Here is a 24,453-nt window from a genome sequence, read left to right as displayed (position 1 = left end):
GAAGTCTAATCTCCTCCGAAGACCTTTTCTGGGGATCGTCGATAGATGGTTTTTCAATAGGAATCGTTTCCCTCGGATCCTCAAGAGATAGAGGGGGGTCCTGTCTTGAGACATGGAGCGGTCTCTCCTCCTCCTCCTCCTCGAGAAGTCTTGAGAAAGGGAGAGGATTTTCGGTTCCCTTATTCTTGAGGGGTCTTGACAAATTGAGAGGTCCCTCCTCTTCGAAAGACAGAGAAGTTTTGGTTCTCTTATTCTCGAGGGGTCTTGACAAATTGAGAGGTCCCTCCTCTTCGAAAGAGAGAGAAGTTTTGGTTCCCTTATTCTCGAGGGGTCTTGACAAATTGAGAGGTCCCTCCTCTTCGAAAGAGAGAGAAGTTTTGGTTCCCTTATCCTCGAGGGGTTTGACAAATCGAGAGGTTCCTCATTTTCGAGGGGTTTTGATAAATGGAGAGGTTTTTCATCTTCGAGGGGGTTTGATAAAGGAAGAGGTCCCTCCTTCTCGAGGGGTCTTGAGAAAGGGAGAGGTTTTTCATCTTCGAGGAGGTTTGACAATGGGAGAGATCTCTCCTTCTCGAGGGGTCTCTCTTCCTCAAGGGGTCTTGAAAAAGGGAGAGGTTTTTCATCCTCGACGGGTTTTGACAAACTGAGAGGAATCTGAACAGGCTTCTCCTCATCCCCATCATTATCGAGGAGGATGAGGATAGGCTTTTGGAAAAGTTTTTTCTTTTTCTTCTGAACAGGCTCCTCTTGATGCTCGGGGAGAGGGATGGGGTAGTTGTTCCACCATTCTATTTTTTCTTGCTCGAGGATTTTTTCAAAAGTCGTGGCCTCTTTAAGATGAGACGAAGGAGGAGAGTCCTCGAGAAGAATATAATAGGTATTCTTCCCAGTCTTCTCGATCGAGAGAGGTTCGTGCAAACATTTGTGCAACCATTCACTAAAATGAACGAGAATCCCTTTTGTCTTCTCAAGACGATCCATAATCCTATTCATTTGCGAGACGGTTAGAAAGTGGGACGTGTAAAATTATTTGGCTCGTTTCATTAACAAAATTTGTGCATCCAAAGGTGGAATGTCACGAGCCATCAACACGTTTTCGTCGGATAAAAATTCGTCCCGCATCTTTTGATAACTCCCCACGGTATGATAACCCGCACATTTTGAAAAATCGGAGGCTTTCAAGTAAACGACTCCTTGGATGATATAAAAGGAAAGATCAACATATTTATATTTGAAAGGAATACACGTAGTGAGCCGGGGATGCCTCCTCATGATCCACTTGGACAAAAATACGACTTTGGGGCTCTCCCCTTTTATTTATAAAGAGAAAGAGAGTGTGACCTTCCCTTCCCTCCTCCTCCTCTCTCCCTGCTTCCTCTATCTCTGGACGTCCTTGGATTGGAAAGGGTGACTTTGAAAAAAAAAGGTCATGGTTGGATAATTTTTTGTTTATTAAATTATTACTTTCACTTCCTCATTCCCACACACATTCATCTTTTAAGAAAAGAAAAAGAGGTCATGGAGATAAGATTTCTTGGAAAGAAGAGAGAGAAACAAAAAAAAAACAAATAAAACGGCCGTCATAGAGCCTCTATGTGTGTCTGTGTGTGTCTATATAGATATATAAAAAGGCGAGAGTACTGGGCGAGATCATTTCTTTTCCATTGGGAGCCATGTCGCTATTAGACGTTTTTCCAACTCAACGGATTTCGAACGGGGAGGATTTGAAGACGCTAAAGCAAATCTCCAACTTGAAAATTTTTTTGGCGTGTCATTGTGCGACATTTATTCCGCATTTACCACCTCAACAAGCGATCGTTTCTTTCAACCAAGATGTCGAATCCTCCAACCTGCTCGTTCAGAATATATACAGAAATTTATTCGAATCGCAACAAACGAAAGAGGAATCTCCCTTCTCTTGGAATCGGATGGATCGAGCTTTGAGACGGCCCATTCAAACAGACCGGCGATATACGGATCCGCGCACGAGTTTTCGGTGGAAGAATATTTTTCTCACGAAACGATATTTTACGTTTGGAGTGAGAACGACGGCTGAGGACGAAGTTCATATTGTTCAAACCACAGCCGCTCCTCTCGCCTATTATGAATCATCGTCCCCCAATCTGAAGGAAAGAAGTTTTAAAGTCAGCGACAGGATGAAATATAAGAAATATATTCTAAGACCTTTTCAAAACTATGTCGTTCCCCCGAAAACGCAATATCTCATCGTCACAACCCAGAAGAGTCTCTTTCTCGTCGATCGGTGCTCGTACTCGCTTTGGAAACAATTGAAATAGGAGATTTCTTTCCAATCGCCGATGATGTTTCAAGAAAAAGAAGAAGAGAACCCTCCGCCACCTTTACCCATCCCTTCCTTAGATGATAAGAGGAGCTGGACCAAACCGTCGTCATGGCCCGAAACAAAATCGACCCGGCAACGGAATGAAATTGAAGTCATCACAATTGAAGATCAGGAGGAAGAAAAAAAATTACCTCTTAAAAAACGGTCGACTTACCGGAACCTACCTGGCGTGCAAGATCCGCTTCAGAATCCAGAAGCTTCTTCTTCTTCTTCTTTTCCGACTTGTTCAAACAAGCAACCTCTTTTGGACTCCTCACAGACAGAACCTCTTCCAGCATCCTCTTCTTCTTCTTCTTCTCCTCCAACCTGTCCCGACATCGTAGAGGTAGAATGTCAGACGGGTCCACAAGCTTCAAAAAGTCCCGACATCGTAGAGGTAGAATGTCAGCCGGGTCCACAAGTTCCAACAGGTCCAGAAATCATGGAGGCAGAATCACAGCCGGGTTCACAAGTTCCAACGGGTCCAGAAATCGTAGAGGTAGAATTTCAGCCGGGTAAACAAGTTCCAACGGGTCCAGAAATCATGGAGGTAGAATCGCAGCCGGGTCCAGTCATCCTAGATCCCTCCACTCATCCCAAAGAGACTCCAAGTGTTTCAAGACAGCCTTGTGAGGATCCAGCCCTTCCCGTATGGAATGATTATATGGACTTACAAAATTTGGTGCAACAGGAAGGAGAAGAAAATAATCATACGGATGGGTGGGTCAAAGACTGTTTAGATCATTTAACCTCGAATGAAATTGAACTGTTATGGAATTGCATTTCTGAAATCACATCGGAAATGGGATAAAAACCAAAACAAAAAAAAACTTTTTTAATAACAAATTGGAGGAGGGTCATGATGTCAATTAAAAAAAATATTATATAGAGTCCAATCTTGGTGGTTCACTTCAGTTTTCCAGCATGAGGTGATCCACGTTTCCCGAAATATGGATCCCATTCCAAGAGAGATTGTGTAGAGCCTTCACTTCAGTTCTTTTTTTTTCTACCAAGAGGAGAGGGTCCCCAAAGGGCTACCCATGTCCAAAGAGAGAAAGTGTAGAGCGTTCATTTCAGTTTTTTTTCCAAGTTTAGGGGAGGGAGGTCTCAAAATGACACCCCCCCATTTTCAAAGAGAGATGGTGTAGAGCGTTCATTTCTGTTTTTTTCCAAAGTTAGGGAGTTTTCAAATGACTACCCATTTCAGAGAAAGAGAGAGAGAGAGAGAGAGAGAGAAGGTGTAGAGCGTTCATTTCAGTTTTCCAAGGTTAGGATGGTGGTGGAGAATCCTCCAAAATGGCTACTCATCTCAAAGAGAGAGAGAGAGAGAGAGAGAAAATGCGTAGAGCGTTCATTTCAGTTTTCCAACATTAGAAGGTCCCAAAATACCTTCTGAATTCAAAGATAGATCGTGTAGAGCGTTCATTTCCAGTTCTTCAAGATCAGAAGAAGAGGGTCCGCTTTTCAGAGACAGCGAAGTGCAGACTTCAGTTTTCTCCCTCCCCAAGAATAGAGGGTCCCAAAATGGCTTTCCATTTCAAAGAGAGAGGGAGAGGCATTCATTTCCATTCTCCAAGATAGGGTCGTCTGCTTTTTTCCCAAAATGGCTTCCCAATTCAGAGAGAGAGAGAGAGAGTGAAAGGGTGTCTAGAGCGGTCATGTTCATTCTCCAAGATAGGGTCGTCAGCTTTTTCTCAAAATGGCATCTCCCCATTCAAAAAGAGATCGTAACCAATTTTTTTCCAGTTTTTTCCAAGATGGGGGGAGAAGAAAACCTAGGATGGAATAACACGACACACAGAGAGAAAGAGGGAAAAAAACGCCATCTTGTCATTTTCTGATAGGGTACCGGTGTTCGAATACTTTTGTGACCGACTGTATATATTAGAAATTTTGAATTTTTTGTGTTCTATTGCAATTTCTATTGTGTTACTTTCGAAAGTGGTGCTGTGATTTGGAATTTGAGAGTTTTCATGCTCCTTTTAACAAATATGACAATGCCAACGCCTCTTCCTGTCTCCCGATCTGTACGGTAGGTGTTATAATTAGCATATAGTACTTCGAGTGCTGGTCTAAGGTGAGTCTTTTGTACGCAGTGGCTAATCGCACCGACGGTGCGAATAGCTAAATAACCTGTTGCCATAGCCGCATGCGTTAACGTAGGTGGTATGTTAACGCATGCGCACAATTAGCCCAGGCACCAGCATTTTACGCCAATTTCCGTAAGGCAGGCGATAGTAAGAGCCAAGATGGTTAACCCTAACTCAGCAAACGAAAGGGTAGTAATGTACAAATGAGAGAGCTGGCGCAGTGACCTTTGGGGGCGAAACAATGACTGCGAAACCCTCCATTAAAATCGAACCCACTTTTAGAATGTGATGGCTCTCCAACCCTCCATTAAAATCGAACCCACTTTTAGAATGTGATGGCTCTCCAACCCTCCATTAAAATCGAACCCACTTTTAGAATGTGATGGCTCTCCAACCCTCCATTAAAATCGAACCCACTTTTAGAATGTGATGGCTCTCCAACCCTCCATTAAAATCGAACCCACTTTTACAAACGCTACTTTTCCAAAACGCCGCTTTTACAAACGCCACTTTTCCTCTTCATCGCATGCTTCTTTTGCAAGGGGACATTCGTCCCCCACATAATCCACTGGCATGGTATATTTAGTGAGGGTATTAATTTATACCATCAGTGCACCATTATGTATGGCTTCTAGAGCGTCAAAGGAGAGACAATGGGTAATTGATTAGTAATACCTAGTGAATAATAAAAGCATTTAAAGAGAAGGTTTGTAGTATATAGAAAGACAAAATGGATTTTCAATCAAAAACAGTTCGACAGTTACAAGATTACTGTCGAGAAAATGATATTCGAGGATACTCGAAACTTAAAAAGGTGGAACTGATCGCCCTCATTCAATACCACAACGGCTTTTCCAGGTTCCACAATGACTTGTTTATCAAGCGAAAGAAGAAGAGGGAGCTAAAAATCAGGTGTTGCGGAAAGTTAATAAAGGAATCTAGCATAAATAAGCACTTACAAACTAAAGCTCATCAAAACTATAAGCCTAAGAAGGCCAGCCAGGAGGTTCACCGAGATGATTTTGACAATATGCAGGGGCTGCATCATATGACCATTAACCAACTACGTGAATTTTGTCGATCGCGTGGCATCGCAGGCTATTCCAAACTACGGAGGAAGGCAGACATCAAAGCATACATAGAAAGCGTTTTGTTCAACCGTCACTTCGAATTTGATTCCGACCTGTTTTCAGATTCGCGAGAGAGAAGGCTATATACCCCCAATGAAATTGATACGGCTTTTGAAAACCGTTTGGTGACGTATGATGTCCAAAATGAGCACAATCTGATGCTTCCCAAAGATTTCTTGAACGATGTTTCATCACTGGTCCGGGGTCTTATTACAAAACATCTGAAGAGGCTGCATGGCTTGAAGGTTAATTTCCAATTTCTCTGTGACTATGAAAAAGGGAAAGATGAAACGATGACAGAAATGGAGAAAAACTTCAAAACAAAAAATGAAGTCATCTTAGAATCAACTGATTTGGTAGCTTATTACAGATCAGTTATCCAAAAATTATTGACGGAGATGGAGGAGTTTGTTGCAAGGGGTTCAGGTTGGACGCTTGCTAGAATCAAAAGTCTTTAGGTGAGGATCAATAAGTACACCCCACTGAGAGGATCATCCTACATTGATTTGTCAAAAGTGATTAAAGCTAAAAAAGCAGTCATAAACGTAAAAAATGAGAATGATAATGAGTGTTTTAAATGGGCGATACTGTCTGCACTACATCCAGCAGAAAAAGATGCCCAAAGAGTCACCAAATATAAGCCATATGAAAATGAGCTAAAGTTCGAAGGCATTGAATACCCAGTAAAGATGGAAGACAGAGTACTCGAAAGGTTCGAAAAATTGAATAACATATCAGTGAACATATACTCATACGATGAAAAGACTAACATATACCCCTTAAGAATAACTAAGCATAAAGTAGATAAGCATGTCAATTTACTTTACATAAGAAACGAGAAAGGGAACAGTCATTACTGTTGGATAAAAGACATGTCCAAATTAATATGTGGGCAATTAACCAAGCATAATGGAAGAGTATACCCATGTGAAAGGTGCCTGTTATTTTTTCACTCTGAGGAAGATCTTCAAACGCATGAAAAGGATTGTAAGAAAAATCAGGCTGTTAAAATAGTAATGCCTGAAAAAGATTCAAAATTAAAGTTCAAACATTACCATAAATCGCTACGAGCACCTTTTGTAATGTATGCAGATTTTGAAAGTTTAACAACTAAGATAGATACATGTCAGCCAGATCCCAAGAGCTCTTACATGCAGAAGTACCAAAAACATGAACCCATGAGTTTCTCACTTTACATTAAATATAAGCACGGAGACTACAAACCGCCTATCACATATAGAGGTCCAAATGCAACTAAAGTATTTTACGAAACGTTGAAAGCTGAGGCCTTAAAGATAAAGAAAATTTATGATAAGAAGCACCCAATCAAAATTACTGATGAAGATGACAGGCATTTCAAGAGAACCCATATATGTCATATCTGCGGGTTTAACATCAAAGAAGTACCATCACCATATTCGCCGAAAGACTCTGAGGACTTCCAAAAAGTAATGGATCATGACCATTTACTCGATCCATCCAAACATGAATCAAACTATAGAGGGCCAGCTCATAAATTATGTAACTTAATGTACCAATACCCTTCCCTCATTCCTGTCTTCATTCACAACTTATCTGGGTACGATTCTCATTTATTTATAAAAGAGCTAGGTGGTGATAATGGGAATATCGATGTCATTCCAAACACTGAGGAAAAATACATTTCATTCAGCAAAGAGGTTGGAGCGGAATGGGTAGATGCAGGTGATGGTAAAAAGGTCAAGCTACCCGGAATAAAGTTGAGGTTTCTGGATTCTTTTAAGTTCATGGCTAGCAGCATTGATAGTTTAGCCAAAAATGTGAAAGAATTCAGAGAAACAGCCAAATTCTTTCCCAAGGACAAATTGGACCTCGTTACCAGAAAAGGCGTGTATCCGTATGATTATATGGACTCGTGGGATAAATGTGACGAAACACGACTACCCAACAAAAAAGAATTTTACAACAAAATGACTGAGTCGGATATATCACACGAGGACTATGCACATGCCAAAACAATATGGAAGACCTTCAACATTAAAAATTTAGGTGAGTATTCTGATTTGTATGTGAAGACTGATGTACTGATCTTAGCTGATATTATGGAACATTTTAGAGATGTCTGCATAAGGACTTACAAATTGGATCCTGCATGGTACTTCACTGCACCCGGTCTCTCTTGGGATGCTATGTTAAAAACCACTGGAAAGGAATTAGAATTATTGACTGATTATAACATGATTTTAATGTTAGAAAAAGGAACCAGAGGTGGGATTTCTCAGTGTTGTAATAGGTATGGGAAAGCTAATAATAAATATATGAAAGACTATGACAGAAGTAAAGAATCTAATTATTTAATCTACCTAGATGCCAATAACTTGTATGGATGGGCAATGAGCCAATTTCTACCATATGGCGGCTTCAAGTGGGGGGATACCGATATAGATGTAACAGCGATCCCCGACGATTCAGATGTGGGTTATATCTTAGAATGCGACTTGGAATATCCTGAATATTTGCATGATCTCCATTCAGACCTCCCACTAGGAGCTGAGAACAGAGTTCCTGATGGCTCAAAACATACAAAATTACTAACAACCTTATATGACAAAGATCATTATGTGGTTCATTACAGGGGTTTGAAACAATTTTTACAAATGGGCTTAAAATTGAAGAAAGTACACAGGGTATTAGAGTATAAGCAAGCACCTTGGCTGAAGACATATATCGACTTGAACACTGAAATGAGAACTAAAGCAACTAATGACTTTGAAAAAGATTTCTATAAACTCATGAACAACTCTGTGTTTGGTAAGACAATGGAAAATATTAGAAAAAGGCTTGATATCAAACTGTGCTGTGATGCGGAGAAAGCCGAAAAACTTATTGCTAAACCAAATTTTAAAGGAAGAACCATATTTGAAGAAAATTTAGCCGCTATACATATGCACAAAACTGCAGTACTCTTTGATAAACCTATCTATGTTGGAATGAGTATCTTAGATTTATCCAAAACTTTAATGTACGACTTCCACTATAATGTGATGGCACCTAAATATGGGAAAAACATTATACTGTTGTACATGGATACGGATAGTTTCATCTATGATATAAAAACTGATGATTTCTATGAAGATATGAAAGGAATGCTTGAACATTTTGACACGTTTGATTATCCGGAGGATAATAGGTATGGAATGCCGCGAGTTAATAAAAAGGTTTTGGGGAAGATGAAGGATGAAAATGCAGGGGGGATCTTGGAAGAGTACGTTGGCTTAATATCTAAGATGTATGCCTGTAAAACTGAAAAAGACTTAGTTAAAAAATCAAAAGGTATTAAGAAATGTGTAGTGAAAAATAGAATTACTTTCGAGGATTACAAAAACTGTCTATTCTCACATCAAAAACAGTACAGATCTATGAATCTCATTAGAAGCACAAAACATAATATTCATTCCATACAAGTAAATAAGATTGCCCTTTCAGGAGATGATGACAAGCGGCACATATTACCAGATGGTATCCATACCTTGGCTCACGGTCACTATGCGATAAAGAGCAACCTCAAAAAGTCACCTGTACAGACGCCAGGCGAAGGATCAGCATTTTGGTAAGGCCCCCAAGAAACCTCTCCTCTATAATAGCTCGGCTACGTACTGAACATTTCAAGGGTATCACCAACTGGTCCTATCCCAACTGCTGTCCTGAATCCCTCATGCCTCTTCGAACTCCGCCAATAGAGATCCGCCTCCAGAACTGGCAGCACCAAGACTTTTTGATTTTTGCACCTCATGCACTTATGTATAGACATGACAACAACATTATCAATCAATTTAAAAGGGGTTAAAAGGAAGACTTATTAAAATAAATATGGACATGACGGAAGAAATGGAGGAAATAATGAGATTGTTTAGTCCAGACACAGAAGTTTCTTCAGACTTGAAAACTAAAGAGTGTGAACACAAATATGTAATTGGTGATGACTGGTACAATTGCCAAGCATGTGGTGAAGAACTGAGATATAATCCAAATAAACCCCCTATCAAATTAGAAGATTTATATTTCGAAAAGGCGCAGACAGCTAGAATGAAAAGCAGAATGACAAATCTTTATAAATGGATAAGTAAGTATAACTTTCCTTTCGAAGAAGAGCTTATGATTGATTTGTCATCTTTTATCTCTAAATACATAGAGTTGTATCCGAAGCGTAAGAACTTAATTAGCAAAGACTATATTTTATACCAAATGTTACGGAAAAGAGGTGGTTATGAGGTCCCACTTAAGCTACCTAAACTGATGACAACGCTAGCTCAGAATGAAGAAATCTGCAGAACCATCTTCGATGCATTAAATTGGAGCACAAATATGGGTGCGATGACCCCAATGAGTGAATTATAATTTTTAATAGCTTTCGTCGGCTATTAAAAATAAACTAAATCCTTCTTATCAATCCAGCTAGTCTCAGGATAGCCTAACCATTTTACTAGATATTTGTCCCCTTTCTTTTTGATGACTTTTTCAATCTTATATACGTTGTCTTTCTTATCATACTTTACCAATTCATTTTCATAAAAAGTACCTTTAACCTCTTCATTATTTAAATCCTGAACTCTATAAGTGATTGGATCAGTTTCTAATACTTCAGAAATGACAAATATTTCTTCTGTAAAAGTTGCTTGATAACCTCTTCTGAAGGCAGACTTATATATTGATATTCTTACTTTATCTCCTACTTGGTATTTAGGTTTATGTATGACCTTTTCTTTAAACAAATTGTGATACACATCACCACTGTTTTCTTTTAGACTGGCTTCAACAGGTGTCATTTTGATACTTCTGTGGTAGGAATTGTTATAATTTTTTACTAACTGACTCAATACATCTATGTATCTTTTTGTATTGTTTGCTGCTAAATATTTTCTAATTTTACCGTTTAAAGTTCTGTTGAACCTTTCCACTATGGAGCACTTGATTTCGACATTTTCAGTAGTAAACCAGTGAATATTATTCTCTTTAAACAGTTGTTGCGTCTCTTTGTTAATGAACTCGGTCCCCTTGTCTGTCTGAATTTTTTGAGGAATTCTTTCCTTAAAGATCTTTTTAAACGCTATAGTAACTTCTTCTCCCGTTTTTCTGCGAACTGGTATAGCCCAAGCATATTTGCTAAAAATGTCTATGACTGTTAGTAAGTAGTTGTTACCATCATTAGAACTTGATAATGGTTTTAAAAATAGCAAGTCTGCTTGCCATTGGTCGTCAATGTGTGATACGTAAGTTCTCCTTCTTTTGAATTTACGGATAAGTGGTTTGTGTTTGGTATAAACATCTTGCTGGTGTAAGAACTCTTCGATATCCTTTCTAGGAACATGCACCTTCCTCTGAAGCTCCTTGATGCCGCAATATCCAGTTTCAGGATCATAGTACACATCTCTCAGTCTAGGGGTGTTCTGAGTTACCCCGTCAACTTTAAAAAAGAACTTTTCCTTGATCCACACTTTTCACACTTTCCTTTCATAATAGGCCTTCCGTTGCTTGTTACCGAATTTTCAACATTTAGTGTACCTGTCTTCTTTTTACAAATCAAGCAATATGTCACAATAGCACCTAGTCCAAAAACTCTTTTGGTTTTTATGATAGGTCGGATGATAGCCCTAGCTTGTTTTTCTCCGAGTGGATAAAATCCGCTGTTTGGGTTTTCAATGGCATCTAAATCCTTTAAAAGCTCTTCATCTGCAACATGTCTCTGTCTAGTGTCTTTTGTTTGACTGTATGCTATGTCATGCTTCTTACATGCTTTATCTACTCTGTTAACTCCTGGATCCCCTCTAGTCAATCTTTTAGAAAGCTTTGTAAAAGGTCCACAGTACTGATAACCAGGAAGATGCATTTCTGGTGGATTGAGCTTATCTTGCATCCAACCGACTAAATCTCCACCTTTAATCTTTCTATCTTGTTTGCTCATTTATTAAGAATAGAAAATTATTTTTCGTACCCGTTCAAACCTTTCTCCTTTAAATATTTTTCCATGGGGAAGTACTTCAAGTCCTTAATAAATTCTTGCTCTTTAATCAAAGCTTCCTCCTCCGAAATAGTCTTTGCTCTCAAGCAATTTAGTAAAGACTTATAAAACTTGTAGGCAAACTTGTATTCTTCTTTCCTTTCTGCGACATGCAAGGATTTATCAATAATCTCTATGACACTGGCCACGATGCTCAAGGATGCTAAGGGAAGCAGAGCGAAAGCTGTCAAACTCGAAGTACCAAACAAGAACTTCGCAATTGTCAGAGACAGACTAACATCACTGTAGAATTTGTAGCTTTTTCTGTATGCGTACAAGCATGACTCTAATTTTTGTTCCATGTTTTATTTAAAGAAGAAAAACATTTCCTATACCTCATTTCAGGGTTAACTAAATCAAGCATGAAAAAATCATGAGGTTTCGTGACACACTTTTTGTACATACTATCGAACTCCTCGCTGGTGAGACTACCATCGATTTCCCTCAGGATTTGTTTAACCTCTCTTGGTTGGAGTCTAAAGAAGATAAAGTAGTTACAGTTCTTGCGTATGTTGATGGGTGTTGAGTAATATGATTGAGATATATAGATGATGGACGCATTTTTCTTCCTACCTCTTATGAATAGGTCCTCTATGACTTTTTGCTTCTTTTCTGTCACGCAGTCATCGAATACAACTAGATTCTTAACGTTAGGATCAAGTTCATCTACTGTTATAAAATCGCCCAACTCTGACGTGAATAATGTTTCCTTCTTGAATTTGTGAAACATTTCTAAAACTTTTTCTTTATCAACCTTCTTAACTTTTTTAAGGCTAAGAATATCATCTTCCTCTATATCATTAAACTGCGTGTATGTTTCTTGTAGAGATGAATACTTGGGCTCAAAGATGTCTTTAGCACATACGTAGAGATTGTCAAACTTCAACCAATCATAGATGAAGTTAAGAAGCAAGTTTGTCTTACCACACCCTGAAGGTCCGGTGATTAAAAGTCTGAAGGGATGTTTGGGTAGCAAAGGATGCTGATCAGCATATGCAAACTCTTCAGGTTGCGTGTAATTCTTTATTCGAATCATATCTTTATTTAAGGTGAAAATATTTGCTTTAAGGCAAAAAATATTTACTTTAAGGCAAAAACATTTACTTTAAGGCAAAACTTTATTTGCTAAGTAATAAAGATGAATCAATTAGAAAAGGAACGCATTGAAAAGATAAAGGGGCAGATACTAGCCCAAAAAAGATTGGGTGAGTTACAAAAAGATCTTAGAAGAAAAAACGAGCAGCAGCTTCAAGAAAAATTAGGTGTTCGAGAAATGTTAACAGAGTTTCATAAGCCTGTGACAGAAGAGATGACTAAGCAGGAAGTATCTAGAAACAAACACCTTAAAGCTGTTCAGGATGCAATACAGGAAATATCCTCTCCATCGTTAGAGTCCACAACAATTCCAGAATTGGATTATGGAATAAAAGATTTGGAGCGCAGGATTTATAATTTAAACTTAAATAAGGATATCGACGAGTCTTTCATTCGGGAAGAGGGTTTTGAACTACCATCGGAATTAGTGAACAAAAGTGAGGGCGAGCTGAATGAAATCATAAAACGCGCCAACGACAGAAATAAAGAATTCGGAACTAGAAAAGGGCCTATGAAAAAAGAATGGAAGAACAGTGCAGAAGATAATGAAGATAGGAAAAAATATTTAAGAAAAGAGTTGGACAAGTTCGACTACAAAATTCAAATGATGAGGAACTATACAAAAGCACTCAAAACACTCAGGGATGGAAATTATTATTCAGGCGAGGGTATCGATAGGGTGGAGCTGCTTTCGCGACTGACGGATAAAAGATGTGGAGGGAATAAAAGTAAAACGCTCTACAATAAAATCGTTACTCTGTTGGATGCGCTTTTGAAAAAGGGTGAGCTAACTAATGATTTTGTAAAAAGCTACTACGCAAAGTTTTTGAGCTAACTAAAATTTTCTCTACATATAATAAATGAGTAACTACATTAAAATAAAAGTGCATCTGACTGATCATCAGATCAACAAGTTAAAGACTGCACACAAGAAAAAAGAGGAGGTCACTCTACAGATCAATACCTCCAAGGCGCCAAATCATGATCTATATCTTACACAAACACAGATCGAGCAACTAAAGAAGGGCAAACGCATAAAGATCAGCAAAACACAACTGGAGACAAATGGTGGATTCTTGCCTTTTCTTCTTCCCATTCTTACTACTTTAGCTACCGGTGCTCTTTCGGGGGCAGCTGGATGGGGAGCCAAAAAGATTATGGATAAAGTGAGCGGATCCGGTTGCGGGGGAAAGAAAAAAAGGGGAAAGGCGTTCTACAAAACTGGGAATCTCGAACAAAATGATTGAGGAATGCATGAATGGTGAGAGAGGATTTCGTGGCGTCTTCACATCAGACTTGCTACCCAAAAAGATGAGAAAGTTTGAAAGTGGAATTATTAATTTAGACTTGTCGACAGGGCCTGGAACACATTGGGTGGCTTACTACAACGATCCAAAAAATAATTTTGTAGAATATTTTGATTCATTCGGAGACTACAAATATAAAGGTACTACTTTAAAGGATGACACTATCCCGGCAAACATATTTCATTACCTGAGAACATCAAACAAAGAAGTTCGGTACAATTCAAGCTTCCTGCAGAAACCCACATCTGAGCGTTGTGGCTACTTCAGTATGACATACATAAAAAAGAGAAATAGAGGACACCCTCCTTGGGACATCTTATACTCCCTAACTCAAGAACCAAGTGATCATAATGAGAAGAAAGTGCTACTTTAATGAAACATGTGTGTTATTTTAATAGGTAAAAGCCCATTAAAATAAAAAAAAATAAAATGCTTATAATAAAATGACTCTGCTTATATTAAACTCAAAAGACTACCCGAAGTCAGAAGACTTTACTGTCGAATACGCTACGCCTCTGAGAATCAAGAGGGTTGCTTTGCAATCATTTTCCTTATGGGTTTCATGGTACAACATTTGCAAGGCCTATGAGAACAACATGCTTTCATTCTATGATGGAAGCCTTTGGTATGATCTAACTATTCCGGATGGAAATTATACTCTGGGGGAGCTAAACGATTACATGATGCAGTACTTCAAGGACGAAAGTCCTCCCATACAGTTTGGCGTGATATTCGCTCGACAGAGATTTGTGATAAAACTGAAAGAACACTACAAGCTTGATTTATCAAAGAGTAAGCTTCATGAGATTTTAGGATTTGAACCAAAGATTTACGAAGAAGTGAAACAAGAAGCCAAGTATGTGGCTAATATTTCTCGAAGCATCGATGATATTCATATCCATTGTGATATAATAGAGGGAGCTTATTTGAACCAATTTGCATCAGAAGTTATCCATTCTTTCACACCGGCTCAAGAGCCAGGCAGTTTGCTCTCTAAAGATTTTGACAGACCTATCTTTTTTAAGACAAAGAGTAACCACATATATAGGATCAGGATGCGTCTGACCAATCAGGATGGTGAACCTATTGAGATCAATAATCAAAGGGTACTTTACAGGTTGCTGGTGGAGTGAAGAAAATTTTTGTACTTACAATAAATGAACAGACATAGACTTTACGGAGCAAGCAAGAGGATACAAGGGCGAGGTTTCTTTGGGAGAAAGCTTTTGAACCTAGCTAAGAAAGAGGTTGAACAAGAGGTGCAGCAAGCAGTGAATAGTAAATTGGAGTCAATCCTTAATAAAACGATTAAAAGAGGCACAGGTTTAAAAGTAGTGAACGAAGCTAAATTAGAAGCTATCCTTGGAAAGAATATGAAGCGAAAATAATTTTACTGCATATAATAAAGATGAACAATATTTGGGAGTTGAAACAAACGTCAGAAGACGTCATCAGAGATATAGAAAGTTTTGAGTATAGAGAAATCAAAGAAACGCACAACACTCAAGATACGAGTGAAGATGCCACGTATAACTTTCACATACTCGATACAAACGCTAAAATTCTCTACTCCAAAGGATATATTCACCAAGAACTCAGAGTCCTAAAAGCAAATGGAGATTCTGTAGGGGAAGAGAACGTGACGTTGGTGAATGGTGGAGGTTTACTCAGGAGAAGTATCATGACCATCGGTGCCTACGAGATAGATTCAGATGTGCATGACACATCCTTGATGTTACAGGTTATGGGTTTAATTAACTTCACACCTGATTATGCAACTTCGGAAGCGACCAATATGTTTTACTATATAGATACCTCCGATTCTACCGAGAGAGGATCGTTCAAGTTTAACGGTGCCCTTACCGACGCTACAACAATAACAAATTTTTTCGCTAACTTAAGAGTGAATGATGACCATAACGAAGGTTTTACCAAAAGATGGATGTATACCCGAGATAGTCAGTCTGTGCACATATTTATACCGCTCAAATACATTTTCGGCTTCCTCAATGATTATGAAAAAGTCATTACAGGCTTTGATGTAAAATTTCAGTTTCAAAGAAACAGTCACAGGAACATGTTGTATACAAATGTACCTAATCCTAAATATAAAGTACAAGTCAAGAAACTTTCGCTTTGGCTACCTTATGTTAAATTCAATTCTTCTGTTGATGGTCAGTTTACAAAACTGATTCTGTCGGACCAATCCATCGACATTAACTGGAGGCAACCTAGAGTAGTCAAGTCCAACATTTTAGAAAATAGCAGCGGATCATGCAACATACCCGCCACTACTGATGAAGTGATGAGCCTTTACGTTGTGCCCCAATATGATAAAAGAAACGAAAACTTTTCTCAAAACAACATGCTGTTCGATAACTTAAACATGATTGATTGCTGGCTTATGGTCAATAACGTGAGGGTGCCAAACATCAATTATACTATGGACTTTGAGAAAAAAGATTATTCGAGACTCTACACCGCTCTCTTAGATGCAGGGCTTAACAATATCACTTCCGAAGCCGGATGTCTGATCAACTATGAAACCTTTAGAAGTCTCTATCCAATCATATGCTTCAACTTATCTTTTCACGAGCCGTACGTAAATGTTAGCAACCTGATGATTGAATTTCACTGGAGACTGAAGAGCAGCCCTGATGATAAGTATGTATTTTACTTTGTTTTGAATGAGAGAAAGAGATGCAAACTCAATATGGTAGAAAAGAAGATCATAGTGTTGAATACTTTAAGGATGTAATATTTAGAGATTATTTTTAGATTTTAATAGATTACAATCTATTAAAAACTTATTTATATAATAATAAAGATGGCTTGGTATCCTTTTGGAATATACTATCCCAGAAAAGCGGTGGGTCTTCGCGGTCCACCTGGAATAGGGTTTAAACTCACAAACGATGGGAATTATGATATGGAAAACAAGGTGCTGAAAAACTGTAAAGATCCAGTAGACGCCAACGATGTCACCACGAAGTCCTTCGTTTCCGGAGAATTGGAGGATTTAAAGCTGGAAATTAGGACACTTTATGATGTTATGACCAACAGAATAGAGGAATTAAAGCTGGAAGCTAGGAGAAGTAATGATGCTATGGTAAACAGCTTTAAAAATTATTCGTCAGAGACTTCGAAGAAGCTTAAAAGCTTGGAAATAGGATTCAAGCATACTGAAGAAAAATTACAGGAATATACTCAAAGTGTTTATGTATGCGCAGATCCTCCTGAAAGCGGGTACAGCAGCTCAAAATTTCAGAAGGTGACATTTACTTCGTTCAGTAATAATTTACTGAATGGAGCACTCATGACATTGAATGAAAGTGTAAAGGCTAAAATAACCTTCTTCGCACTCATAGATAATAATGGTACTTATCTTGAAAGTGTGGTTGAAGCTCAAATTTTTAACGGTAATAAGATGCTGCGGGAGTTCAATTATAACACCGAACAGGTATCATTTATAAACTATATTAAGAAAGATAAAGAGATACAAGTATTCGTTAAGACTAAGGACCTAAAAACTTATGTATACTTGAAAGTAGAAATTCTTTTGTGTTTATAATAAATGGCTGACGTAAATTGGAACGATATTTCGAAGACCGGTTTGTTGGAAGGACAAATCAGGGCATTACAACAGAATATAAGTTGGTCGCTCGTGAGTCGATACTCGACTCTTTCGGAGGAGTTCATCGAAGAATTCTCAAATCAGGTGAACTGGAAGGTCATTTGTCAGTATCAGACGTTATCAGAACCATTTATAGAAAAACATGAAGGTTTAGTTGAATGGTATGAAATCTCCAAATACCAGAAATTGTCGGAACCCTTCATGGACAAATATGCCTATAGTTTAGACTGGGAACAAGCTTGCAGGTACCAAAAGATGACAGAACCTTTCCTCGATAAACATATAACAAAAGTGCATTGGATAACAGTTTCCCACTACCAAGTACTGAGCATAGACTTCATGCGGAAGCACAAAGACTATATCGATATGGTTCTTATCTCTTCCCAACAAACACTCACTGAAGATTTCATGAGGGAATTCGCAGAACAGCTGGAATGGGAACGAATTGTCAGATATCAAACCTTTAGCGAAGAGTTTATCTTAGAACACCAGGATAAGATAGACTTTTGTCATCTGATGACTTATAAACACCATTTACTATCGAATGCCTTTTACGAGATGCACTATAAAAAACTGATTTGCATCCTTCTAACTAACATATGCAACAGAAATTTATATAGATATAGCAGCGAAAATGAACCTTAAACCTAGTAATTTTTTAATGCTGTGTAGCATTAAAAATAAAATAACTACCCGCAATTTGTTATGATCGTGTTTCCGTTTTCAACGTCCCGCGTGGGGAAAAAAAATCGAAGCGAACGCTGATGAAATGACCTTGGAGTGAAACGTGTTCCTAGCTTGAGGAAATGATAAGTGCTTTTTTTTAATGGTTTTAGAATCATTAAAAAATAAAGTAGGCTTAGTTACACAAAAGAAATCTGGTCATTTTTGATAGAGTGTCATAACCCATATTCTGTACCTTACTATTCTTTTCTTCGTGTAGTATTTGATACATTTGAATAATATATTTTAAAATTAGCGAATGAATTTCAGGATAATTATTATTCATATCTGTTTCTTCTTCAACAGCAGTCAGTAAATGCTGACACATTCTAGCAAGGCCGCACATTCTGCTGTTATTACCTGAGCTATATAAAGCTCTAATATCACCGAATAAGTCATAAATATTTGCCATCTTTACATATAGAATGCATCTCTTTAAATGCTTTTATTATTCACTAGGTATTATTAATCAATTACCCATTGTCTCTCCTTTGACGCTCTAGAAGCCATACATAATGGTGCACTGATGGTATAAATTAATACCCTCACTAAATATACCATGCCAGTGGATTATGTGGGGGACGAATGTCCCCTTGCAAAAGAAGCATGCGATGAAGAGGAAAAGTGGCGTTTGTAAAAGCGGCGTTTTGGAAAAGTAGCGTTTGTAAAAGTGGGTTCGATTTTAATGGAGGGTTGGAGAGCCATCACATTCTAAAAGTGGGTTCGATTTTAATGGAGGGTTGGAGAGCCATCACATTCTAAAAGTGGGTTCGATTTTAATGGAGGGTTGGAGAGCCATCACATTCTAAAAGTGGGTTCGATTTTAATGGAGGGTTTCGCAGTCATTGTTTCGCCCCCAAAGGTCACTGCGCCAGCTCTCTCATTTGTACACTACTAAGGGTTGTTAAAAGTTCACCAGCAAAAGAATAATTTGCAAGTAATAATTATCAGTTACAAAGACGATGTCAGTCTATATACGTGATAATGTTCAGGAAATGATTAGATAAAATAGGGATTTAATGATGGTTCTAATTGCAAGCGAGGACGTGTAATTAGTTAAAAAAATCCTTAATGTACTGACAAAAAGGCTACAGAAATTACTTAAATTCTTTTATTTAACAGAGGAATTTTTCTCCAAACTTAGAGCCTAGTCTAATAGCATAGGACTGCCAGAATTTATTATTCAACAAGAAACATTACTAAAAAATTATAATATTCTTATGTATTCATCATTTTTTCAGTATTCACTCATGTTTATAGGTTCAAATGCCATATTTCAAAATCAAAGTTATTTATGAAATAAAACCTTATACAATCTGGTAAATCATTTGTGTGTGCAAATTGTTAAATCTAAATCTCTCACGTTAATTTTTTTCTGTCTTTTAAATTACATCCCATTATTTATTTCGATTTAATTTGTTAATGTGCTTGTACTAATATTTCAAAATTCTTTGAAGTACTTTATGTGTCATGACAATGCCAAGTATTTCCATAAAAAACAGGCATACAGAATTGTTAATAACCAGTATTATATGATTAATTAGTCATTTAATAGTTGATTTAATCACTTTTAACTTATTTCGTGTCTAAATTTTCTACACAGAAAACCTCTGTCTAATTTTTTATTATCTTTCCTCGGACGAAGATTTTCAAAGAGGAATGAATTAAAGTCTTGATTGCGCAAAACACATCTTTGAAGCTAACTGTATTCTAAGTGCAAGAAATGTAAACAAGATTTTTGTCCCCCCCCCTCCAAATCAGTCATTGAAACTATTTCAACCGTTCAGGAAAACGATAAATTGGAGAGTCTATTGCCCAGATTGTCTTTAGTCGAAGAGGTCTGACAGGGAGGATTCTGCGGTGTTGATAGTTCTTTCTGTTGAATTTTCTTTTTGAATGGAGATTTGAGCGAGATTTTCGTTACTGTTGATCGATCGGAGGAAAGTATTGTCTTCTATTAGTCCATGAATTGATTGCTGATGGAGGGCTGGGTTGGAATTGAACTTGTTTGTTTTTTGGTTTGGCCGGATAATTTGAGAAGTTGACTGGGTGGATAACATATGGCTGGCTGGCCACAGCTATGGGTGCATTCTATAAGTTTATGATTGCCTCCGCAACGGACGCATCTCTGGTGCAGAGCGAGGAACTGTGAAAAATCCCTGGCATCTATAACATTGTGAACGGCTGGGTTTCTTGCGTAATAATTCTATTGATACGTTCATATAAACTATGCGTTTGATTTTGAATACTTCCTTATTTTCTTCTGATTTTGGTATATGTACTAAGAATAGCAGCATTGTCTTACTTTCTCTTCTGTTTCTTAATAATGTAATAAAGTTAATCTTGAATCCTTTGCCAAGTAATTCTTGAGTAATGGTTTGGGGATCTGTGGTGATGGTCAAGCCTCTTATTATAACTTTCCAAACCTTCTCTTCAGGCAATAAGTAGGTTTATGCCTTAAGCTTAATAATGTAATAAAGTTAACCTTGAATCCTTTGCCAAGTAATTCTTGACTAATGGTTTGGGGATCTGTGGTGATGGTCAAGCCTCTTATTATAACTTTTCAAACCTTCTCTTCAGGCAATAAGTAGGTTTATGCCTTAAGCTTTGTTTCTTCTACCATTTTACGAATGAATCGATGTGAGTCAGAGTTTTCAGGCTGTATTTCGAGACGGCGTCCTTTTAAGGTGCCAGTTATCTCTTTTTCGGTTTGCTTGTTTAAGTTTTTTAAGAATTCATCCGCTTTTGGGACGTCATCTAAGACAATAATACGTACTTTATCAATTCTGTTCGTTTTGGGGTTAGAGTTTCGTTTTCTATTTTCGGGAATGGTGTCACTCTTGTTTGGTTGGTTTTTTGGGGGTGGGGGTAGTGAGCTGAATGGTTGATTCAACTTCGTTGTCCAAATGCATGTCGTCTATTTGGTTCTCTAATTGTTTATATCGATTGCTGGTTTCGAGGGATGGCTCCTCACTGGAGTCAGAATCCGTTTGTTTATGGCGCAGTTTTCTTTTTCTCTGTTTTTTGAATACACTGGTGGGTTGAAGTATGTCGCAGAAGTTTTTAACCTCTTCAAACTGTTTAGCGAGTTTATCGTTAGAAGCTTGTAATTTGTTTATTTTTGCATTGGCCATCTCGTTTTCCTGCATACGCAGTTGGTTAATTATTTTACAAGGAGAAAGTTTAGTTCTGTTTTATCATTAGCGGGCATAATCACATTTGTGTCGTTAAGGATATCTTGGATATCTTCCACCAAGGATCTGGTAGTTTCAACGTCATTAGATAAAGTAATTTTGTTACTTAATATTTGGAGAACGTTGGGTTCATCACTGAGATCTCTCGTGTGAGGATTTTCTGAGTTCGGAGGGGAATTCTCCATGTTTGTGTTATTATTAGTTAAATTTGTGTTTTTTTGTGTCATATTGATTGATCATGTGAAGCAAAAAGTTAAGAAAAAAGGCCTAACTAGAGACCGGACCCGAAGGTTCCCTTATCAGTATGGTGTATGAAGAGAATCAGAAGAAAGAATAAAATACGACATGTTTTATCGAGCGAAAAGGATGCAGCAGTGGAGGTAAGGCGACGCTTCTGCCAGGCGAAAGCGAAAGAAGAAACAACACAAAGCCCGTGAGGCGAGTCGATGAACTCGATTCAGCAGCGGGGGGGGGTTAGTCAAGGACACGAAGAGCCAAGCGATAAGACGTCTACCTCGAACGCTGTGCCAGCGGACCACCACGGGTAATCTATCGCTGGTCAAATGTTGCTTTCAAATGATTACGTACAGAAAGGTTGAAATGGGCGGGGCTCCATTGTGCTAGCACCTCAGGGAAGGACGTGCCTCAATGGAAACATGCGCGTTGTGCAATAATTCTGATAACACTTGTTTCAAGAATATCCATCTGCACTTTGCAGGCGATCAGACAACAGGTATGGCCCTAAGACACACACACACACAGATCGTATTTTATTCTCCAGCGTCAAGATGTAGAAACATCTTTTTACTCGACTTCTGATAAAGATCGGGTGGGGGGAGAAAGAGAAGGGTGAAAGGAGTGTGGGGAGCGGATGAAAGAGAGTGAGGTCCGCACTAGCGGCGGCGAAGAAAGGGGGGGTTGTCAAGTTCAGTGTCGTTATAAGATGTAGCCGCGGGTGGTAAAACCGCAGAGTCAGTTTTGCGTGAATGATTCAATTAAGGTTGTGATTCTTATGTGGGAAGGATGTCACAAGGGTAACGATGTTTTTCTCTGGGACGCGGGGAGTGTCTGAGATTGCTAATAAGGCTATTACTGTGAGTTTGTACTGAATAAAAGAAGTTGACCGCTAATCGTTTAATATACTCTTGAATAAGTTCGATTCGAAGGTCTCTGTGAATATAGATGTTGGGAATATACCAAGGAGCATTGATAATTTCTCGTAGAATTTTATTTTGTAGAATTTGTAATTTTTAATATTGGTTTTAGCTGCATGTCCCCAGATCGGTGCTGCATAAAGAAGAGCTGGGCGCAGTATGGAGCGTTATAGAATTAATTTGTTTGTAGTAGATAAGTTGCTTTTTCTACCAAGAAGAGGTCGCATAGTAGCTGTGGTGATTTTAAATTTTTGTACTACGGACCGGAAATGGGTTCTGAAGGTACGTTTTTGGTCAAGGGTGACTCCAAGGTATCTGGTTTCATTAATCCAGTCTATTTCTTCGTCAAATATTTCAGGGGGTGGAGGATAGTATTTCATGTTTCCTTTACGGAAAATTATTGCCTTAGTTTTATCAGTGTTAATTTTAATCCTCCAAAGGGTAAGCCATTTTTCCAGTTTTATGAGATAGCTTTGGAGTTGGTTTCTTACGGCGATAACTGTGCAGGCTTTAGTAAGTATGGCGGTGTCATCGGCAAAAAGTGCAAGATGAACAGAAGGGTCTTTAGGGATGTCTTGTGTATAAATATTAAAGAGGTACGGCGAAAGTGACGACCCCTGTGGGACACCAGCATTGATTACTCTGGTGGTAGAGTAAGCAGTGCCTATTTTGATTCTGAATGTTCTGTTGCTGAGAAAAGAGGCCATTAAGCGAATAAAATGATCTGGAAAATTGAGAGTGATTAGTTTGAAAATAAGGCCTCGATGCCATACCCTGTCAAAAGCTTTCGCGATATCGAGAAATATAGCACCGGTCGGAAGCTTGCAGTTGTAACCTTCAGTGATAATGTTGCTAACTCTAAGAAGTTGGTGGCAAGAGCTATGATGATTACGAAAACCGAATTGTTCTTCTGGGAGAAAATTCATGGAAGGGTGAATTTTTTGGATGTGGAAAAGTAGGATTTTCTCAGTAACTTTAGACAGGTGGCTAAGTAAACTGATAGGGCGATAGTTTTGTGGGAGAGTTGGATTTTGTTGCGGTTTAGCAAAAACAATTATTATAGCTTGCTTCCATGAGTTAGGAAAATGGGCGAATTTGATAATGTTGTTGATTATCTTAGTTAGACAGGTAAGAGCGTTGATCGGAAGATGCTTCAGTGCTTTGGTCGAGATTCCATCGTGCCCTGGGGCTTTCTTCGTTTGTAAGGCGCTGATGGTGTTGGCAACGATTGTTGGGGTAGTCAGGAAAGTGAAGTTGTACGGAGCAGGGGTATTAAGGAAGTTATTGACCACCTGGTTGACCCGTTCAATATGGTTATTGTCGTCCGGAGTGGGATTAAGAGTGAATGTATCGTTCATATAGTCCGCAAAAGGTATAGCTTTATCTTCTTCTGTATATGAAGTTACACTAGGTCCATGGATAGGTGGAATAGGATTATAAGGTTTCCTGAATTTGCGGGAAATGTCAAATAGGGAATTGTCCTCTATAGCTAAGTTATTTAGGAAATTGGTCCATTTTTGGATTTTGAAGTTCTTGATTCTTCTGTTGATTTCTTTTTGCATAGAGTTCGTGTTTGCATAGTTCGTGTTTGAGTTGTGGATCCCTGGTGGTTTGCAATCTTTTACGGATCCGGTTTTTCTCTTTAATCCTATTTCTTATATCGGCAGGCAGGGGAAAGAAAGGCTTGTTCATATAAAAAGTATTATTGGCTTCCTTTAAAGTGTTGGTAAATTTTGAGACTTCGTGTT

This window comes from Stegodyphus dumicola, chromosome 2 (genome assembly GCF_044657685.1).
Source record: "Stegodyphus dumicola isolate Sdum_Otavi_A_Nest chromosome 2, ASM4465768v1".
NCBI classification, from domain to species: Eukaryota; Metazoa; Arthropoda; class Arachnida; order Araneae; family Eresidae; genus Stegodyphus; species Stegodyphus dumicola.
The sequence above is the reverse complement of the archived record's forward strand: the minus strand, read 5'-3'. Positions refer to the sequence as shown.